Source organism: Tenebrio molitor, chromosome 6 (assembly GCF_963966145.1).
Source record: "Tenebrio molitor chromosome 6, icTenMoli1.1, whole genome shotgun sequence".
In the NCBI taxonomy this organism is placed as follows: domain Eukaryota; kingdom Metazoa; phylum Arthropoda; class Insecta; order Coleoptera; family Tenebrionidae; genus Tenebrio; species Tenebrio molitor.
Genome location: NC_091051.1, coordinates 17,189,679 through 17,197,440, shown reverse-complemented (window position 1 = coordinate 17,197,440; position 7,762 = coordinate 17,189,679). Strand labels below are relative to the sequence as shown.

The following is a 7,762-nucleotide window of genomic DNA, read 5'->3' as shown; positions in this document are numbered from 1 at the left end:
TACAGATTTTTCACTGGTTTATCGCTCCGCCTTTGCGCAGATATTTCCAAGGTCACAGCCCATGAGAGAATCCAACGTCTACCCGAGATGTCTCTACATCTGTTGCATGACGTTTTCCCATTACCAACAGTAAAACAGAAGTAATAAACGTTTTTAATATTTTTTTATTTCTGTAATGGTACTATGTCTTCGAATGGATGTGGATGTGGAGTTGTTTCATAATTTGTCTATCATTATCTGTTACCTGGGTTGTTATTTGTTTGGTCGTCTGCTACCTGTTGTCCTTTCAACCCTTCCGTTTACTCTACATAATTCAACAATTTTCCTTAAGATGTTCATAATATAAAACAAAGGATGTTTCTTCATTTCTCGATTATAATCAAGATCTTCTTCTGTTGCAAGAAAATACTAGGGACGCTTCTCAATTAAACAAATTGTCACATGCTTCAAGACCTAATTGGAGCCAACGTTGTCCGCAAACATTGGCCCCAACGTTTGTTCCAACGCTTGACGCATCGCGTAGCGTCAGCTTAATACCCAGAGCAGCAACTGCCCTCTTCAATACAATTCATTGAACAATAACTGGCATAATAAAAATCTACGTTAGGTCTTGAACAGCACTCAGCGGTAGAAGAGGTCCTCCGTTATCCTCTTTAATAAAGTAGTCGATTGCACTAGCCAAAAACCAGAAATGGCCAGCTACTCTAATATTCTCAATTGTCAAAGCAAGGTGCCTACCGCAAAAATTTTCATGAGGTCATGTTTATTACTTCTGTTTTACTGTTGGTAATGAGAAAACGTCATGCCACACATGTAGAGACATCTCGGGTACACGTTGGATTCTCTCATGGGCTGTAACCTTGGAAATATCTGCGAGAAGGCGGAGCGATAAACCAGTGAAAAATCTGTAAAAGAAAACTAAAAACGTCGACTACTTTACATGCAAATAGACGAGAGAGAGAGAGAGAGAGACAACACTAACGTAACGAATGACGATGTTTTCCGGTCGGTTTATAGCGCCTACTTGAGACCGATATTCGTCGTTTGCGCAGATATGACTCATAGCCCATGAGAAAATCCAAGACCTCTACAAAACTACAAGCCGTAAAGATGCGCAGTAACTGAATTTGGTTATGCTTATGTCGTTCAATGAAGTGCGTTTAGTCAGTAGCGTCAGTGCTATTGCTATTTGTATTCTGTGCTGTTTTATTATTGTTGTGCCAGTTCCTGGTCTTTTTTAACTAGATAATATCTTCTTATTAAATACTGATTGATGATTTAAGGCATAAGAATCGCCGTTTTATTTTTTATGTTACACCACGGCCATGTACTTTCATACTCGAGATGACTTTGTTTGACCATCCTTGTATGCACCCGAGACTAGGATCTTGTCTTGGAAAATGAAATCCGTGACCAGAACAGTGACAGATTGCGCTTTTACGCGGTCGTTTTTCCGAACTGTTGATATTTGAGCTATTGCTTTTCAACCGGACGGACGGCCAGGCCAGTTGTTGAAAGTCCTTTGAAACGCTTCTAATTATCTGGGATTTTTCGCATCGAGTCGGTACATGTCAGCATTAAAGCGCGCCGATGTGGCACAATGAGAATTTATTTTTTAATTTGTGCGCACCATATGTGTAGAAGAGAATGAACAGTTTTAAATAATGCGAAACAATACGGGGCCACGGTGCGCGACTATCCATTGTGTTCGCAAGAGTATTGCGATAACACGGACTATACACATGTTACAGAAGCGCACAGAGAGGCGGCATAGTGCGCCGCCCGCAGTGAAACTAGAGACATCTGTCATGCCACAATGACGCCACTATATTATACAAAACCCCAAACAGCATCCGCACCCATCAAAGGCCGTCGTAAATTAGTTCAAATCTTAATCACACAAACATGCTGCGACGCTGTTTATCTGTTTGTTATCACAGGCCTCAAGCATGAACATGCCTTTATTAAACAGACGGCTACTACAATGTAGTCCTGGGTGAACCCCCGACAAAAGAATAAGCGAATGGGGCGCGTTCTAGCTCATTAATTTGTTAAATATGCCAGACACAGACTCGGCGAAAACATCACTCGGACCTGCGAGACCGTTAACGGCATCAAAGAGGTGGATGGCGTGGGATCGGCCCAGGGGGCCTGAGTTCACTCGCAAATGTCGAATTTTATGGCGGATTAAGACCGGCGGACCCCACTGTGGACGTGTTGCCCAATTAGATTACGTGATTTTACTTTATTGCTTATTCATTAAAGACTGTCGACTTAACAAGGAGCGAAAAGGAAGCAAATAAAAACTTTACGGGGCCGGTTCTGATGTGCCATTAAAAGCAAGTCTAAACAAATTAAACCAACAAAGATTCTGTCAAAATAACTAGGTTGGGATACAATTTATTCTATGCTTGTGACTCGTGAGGTTCCAAAGCAGGCAGCACACCACCGTGACGTATTATTTTCCATTCAGACTTCTTTAACTCATTTTAGTCATTTTCCATTTACCATTTTTACCACTTGAGTAACGATTTGACCACTAATAAAGTTGGTGGTCTAGTGACTAATGACAACAGAAAGAAATGAAATTCAGAAAATGAGTAGGAAAATACTGCTTTGCGTAAAAATTCACCTATAGTCGGCGCGGCGACTCAGTGGTGTAATAAACTGGGGTGATCTTTTCTATTGGTTTCCTATTTGGTTAAAGGGCGCGCGTTAAGAAGTATGGTGCAGCTAAATGGACGCAGCCGAAATTTCCATTCATTCTTAAAGTAGTAAGATTTAAATTTCCCACACAAAACTCAAATTTGGCGAGGCAGTCTAAATTAGGCTTTTCGTGACGTCGCTACGAACTATCACGTGAACATCTCGTGACTACTCCACTGGTTCGCCGCGCCAACTATAGAAGGAATTATCAAATTTTTCTCTCCTTCATTTTTTATAGCTACTTACTGAAAGTTATTTCTAAAGTTATGTGTAGTTGTTTATTCGATAATTTATAATTTACCCTTATAAATATTGTAAATAAAATTATTTCTTCACTCATCAGTGTATTTATTGTCAATTCTTATTATGTATTTAACAAAAATAATTATAATCTAATCCGGCTACCACCTGCCGAATACCTACCGCGATAATTCGCGATAACTTCGGGAGAAACTCGTCTGTTAGTAAGAGTTATACATATAGATAAAGAGGTGACCGCCGGGAGGAACTCGGATACGCCCATGAGAAATATGAAATATTATACAGGCTGTCCCAAAATTGGCGTACAAACTACTTACTACCTTATCGAGAATGCTTAAATGTACATAAAAAAAATATGGAAAAAATGTTTCCAACAAAAAAATTAATTATTTTTATTATTATTATTAACGGTAATACAATGTATTATCTATTCATTTTGATTGTGACCACTCCCTAGTAACTTTTCAGTTGCTAGGTTATTTATAGGGAATTTTAGATAACACTAAATCCAGTCGCAGTTGGCAACTCTCGGAGGCGCCATTTTGACAGAAACGTCACGCTCACAGAAGACAGAATGGAGCACGACTTGCGCAAACGTTTTTCGACGTACACTGTGCGCATATCTATACAATTGAGTTTTGGTACAAAATTTTAGAATTCAAAAAGAAAATGCCACGTCGTCTTCTCAAAGTTGGGACCAAACGGTTAATATTGACTTGTTTCGAGACATTTATTGAAGCCAACGGGTAAACAACTCACAAAGACGAACATCACCAATAAAGTTAACTCTATTTCTGCTTTTTTGTTGAACATTTTGGCTAGTAAGTGTTGTAGTTTGATACCTTCTGCCTTTTCATCCCCTGTAAATCATTTTTTTGAACTTTCTGTCTGATTAGTTTTTATCTGAAAATACTTATTTGTATTAATCAATGCTAATTGATTAGTAATCCCCAGGCATTTTTCGCGTTTGTCTTACTGCCAAATGACCATTTCCTTCGTTCTTCATTAATATCGAGAATTGCATGAGGTGATTTCGAAGTTTTTACGTTAAATAATCTGTACCTGGATATAACCTCACTTTTCAACAGACGTGATCACAGAATCAGACAGACGTTTTTAGTTTCTCCTACTTCAAAGATTGATTTCCGTTATTAATATTGATAAATACATTAAAATCATAGCTTTACTACCGTGGTCAAGTTTTGACAATTCTGACGTTTTCACATCATGTTACACCACACAAATATTTAGTGTAAAACGTATGCAGCACACAGCTAAACAGCGCCTACTATGTTTTTCGTTGTGGTCACAATCAAAGTGAATAGATATTAAACAAAGATATATTCGTACATCATTACCTTGCAATGTTACTGTAGTGGATTTAAAATATTTTTTTCGATTTCCAAAGCTTCTAAATTCTCTATTATGCAGGATTAAATATTGGTAGTGAGTGATCTTGTACTTTGTGATAATATGTACGATTAGAGGTAGCTGTCATGACAATTTCATACATGTATTATTTCAAAATAATTGACGTGTTAAGTGCCACTTTCAAAGACCGCCAAATCAGCAAATAAATTCAATAGAACTTTTTTAACATTTTTCTGACGTTTACGGTAATCTCTTCTACACCGTAGTGCACAGTTAGTGTGCCATTTTTGGGACACCCTGTATATAAAATGAGCGATGATAAGGTACAACTAGTAATAGAAATTATTTGAGAATTTATAGAGCGGAAAGATTTGATTATTTAAGAAAAACTAAAAATTTGAAGGAAATAGTTATTTAAGATATAAGTGTAAAAAGTTATCCTTTATTGCACGAGTATTTTAAAGGATGTGAGTGCAACAAAGGAACTTTTTACACGTATGTCTTACAACATTTTATCTACGATCGTGAGATCATCGCACCGGTTTCCAAACAATGTTTCCAACAAATTGTATTGTTGTATTCTGACAGTTCTGTGCCATAAAAGCGTGTACTAAAAGTTTTATGGCACGATTCTGTCAGTTCACTAAATGTCATCTTTGACAACGATTTTTAGTGCAAAAAGTGCCTACTTTTTACACGATCGTAGATAAGGATTAAAAATGTACAAGAGAAATAAAAAATTTAAAAATAAAAATTTTTAAATCAAAAGTTAGTCAAGCTGGTTTAAATTTTTGTTCTTACAAATGGAAATTATTTCTTGTTCAGTGCAGTCCTAGTAAATAACTTTTATAAAAATACAACTAAATGTTATCACTCCTTATAACGCTATTAATTTAAATGTCTATGTCCTTTGCAAGAACATGGGAAATTGACATTTAATTTGGTGATCTAGATCTTAACAACACAATGCACTTTCCTACATGGCAATATCTACTTCAAATCTGATGAAACAACCGTGGTGGGTGACATTTCCATGGCCTATCCAATTATGTCCAATTGACCACGTCTGGGATATAATTGGAACAAAATGAATAATTTACTCTCGGACAACCGAAATGATTGAAAAACTTTCAAGAAATTTATTAGCCACATTGATAATTAGGCCCTCAATAAAATTAATAAATAATTTACTCGTTCGAAAAATGAGATTTAGCAACAATTACCAGTGAACAATTTCCAGGTGGCGCCATTTTGATGTAAATTCGCATATTTACTTGTGACAACCCGGCTGATATTTTCATAAAATTCAAATTTTCGTAATTATGGAAATGTTCTGAAACTTTTGCCAGACCGGTATAACGACGCAACTTCAGCCCTTTTGGAATCGGATCCCTTCGCGATGACAAAAGTTAGTTTAAATTTCGCCCATTTTTAATTATTGAAGTCATTTGGAATTTCGTTACTGGAAGTATCAAATTCCTCCAACAATTACGAGAGCGCACCGACATAATTATCATTTTCGCCGTTTCCTCGTCAGTCGGCGCATTTTCCAAATGTCAGATTAGCGCCGTCCGTTCGGTTTTTGCGATCACCGTGTGTATATATTTTTTCCGGGCGGGATTGCGAACCGACGTCTGGGCTCGGGTCCGGGGCAGATTAGCCGGAATCGAAATAAAGATCCGCAAAAACGACCATTGATCAAGGTAGCTTAACGAAAGAGAGCGCGACGCCTGGCCGGTCAAAGCCGTCGGAGGGGCGGAAGGAAGTCGAAGACTGAAGGTAATTGGGGATCTCGGGGAGAATGTAAGGCGGCGGCCGCTCTGCCCCTTATCGAAGATCAGACTAATCTGAGTTCTTCTATTTCTAGTTTCTTTCGCGTTAGAGGGCGCGAAAGGCGGTGATGAAGTCCCATAATAGGTTCGTTCGCATTTATCACCGTATCTCCGGCACGTTTCCTGCTTCCCGGCTAACTTTTACTTTTGCAAAAGTCGTACAATCAAATAATGATGATAATTGCGCCAACTAACTCGGATACCCAGTAATGACTTTATCAAGAACTTGAATTAATGTAATGATTTGGCGAGGCAAAAAAGCAAACGATTGTTCAAAGTTACTCGTTAACGGTGTTTCATTATTTTATTTTGCCTCCGCAACCGAGTCTTTGTCTAATGAACGTTTTGTTCCTTTTTTTTTCTCCTTCAAGAATTCGCCTGTTTTCTCCGTTCCATTATTATCGCCGCCGTACTCATTTTTACCGATTTCCAGACCAACTTTTAAGTGTTCAATTTCGGCTTTAAAAATACAAATGCGCACGCAACGACTTGCTCTCCGTTCCGAAAATACCACTATAATTAAAAATTTAACAAACTAGGGAAACACTCGACAAGTGAGAACGCACATGCCGGAAATCCTGACAACTACCTGAAACACCAGATCAGGACAAATTGCATCAGCCTAGGGAAATAAATCACACATTCACATTTTTGAAGTGAAAACTTCTTTAGGCGCACTCATACATTATTATTCCCGGCAGTGAATTAGTTTTCAACCGTCACGCATCACGCGAACGCATCACGGCGTCACGTCACACGCTCCGAGGTGAAAGGGTCCCTTCGTAGGTTGGGAGTTTTTGGCACGCTTTCTGCAGAATACCGAACAAACTGTGGCCGAACGGAGAGTCCTTTCTTCTCTAAATTAATTGGATCATTTACCCCAAGCAGATGCATTGATTCCGAAACAAGTTCGCCAAGTCCTAATTCACCCCTCGGTGCAATCTAACTCGCGATAAGTCTTTCGATGCACCCCGACATGTCAGGACTGTGGAACAAATGCAGAATTACATTTGTTTTATTTTAAGTCATTACGTTATCTTATTTCCCACAAAACTTCAACTTTAAGAGATTGCTCTGCCATCCTCTTTAATCCCGTACGATTCGTACATTCATCTCTGTTGGTCTCCCGATCTCAAGAATTACCTCTCCCCGAGCTATTTATTTTTATTAATTCAGAACCGAAATTTTTTACCGAACCGATTTAAGGCAGAACCCTCTTAACATCTCTATTTACTTTTTCGCCCGCCGATATGATGTAGTCATCGATTTTGGAAAAATTTAATCATCCAACCCCTGGTCTCGCTGACGGAATATATATAATTATGATAGATGGGGTGGCTGTTTGATCGGCCCCCGGTCGGAATTCGGCGGTGAAACACGTGCCAACAATGGCCGACACTTGACCAAGTTACTTGTGTGAAAATCACAAACGGAGCGTTTTTCGATGAAAAAGAGGAATATTCGTATGATTCCCCAGTCGGAATGAGTCGGTCATTGGTCTGTGTAATGCGAGGACCTTACGCCAAATGGGGTAGCACAAATGCGGTGATGAATACCGGGTGCAACAATGGCCCAGTGAGTGGCAGATCTAT

General features: G+C 38.8%; 1 long non-coding RNA gene across 1 annotated transcript; it reads right to left on the bottom strand.

Moving 5' to 3' along the window:
• Positions 1-3,737: 3,737 nt before the first annotated feature.
• Positions 3,738-4,307, bottom strand: LOC138133782 (uncharacterized). Its single transcript, XR_011160520.1, has 2 exons — positions 3,881-4,307; positions 3,738-3,827 (listed from the first exon to the last, which is right to left on the bottom strand). It is a non-coding gene; the product is annotated as an uncharacterized lncRNA (long non-coding RNA).
• Positions 4,308-7,762: the final 3,455 nt, after the last annotated feature.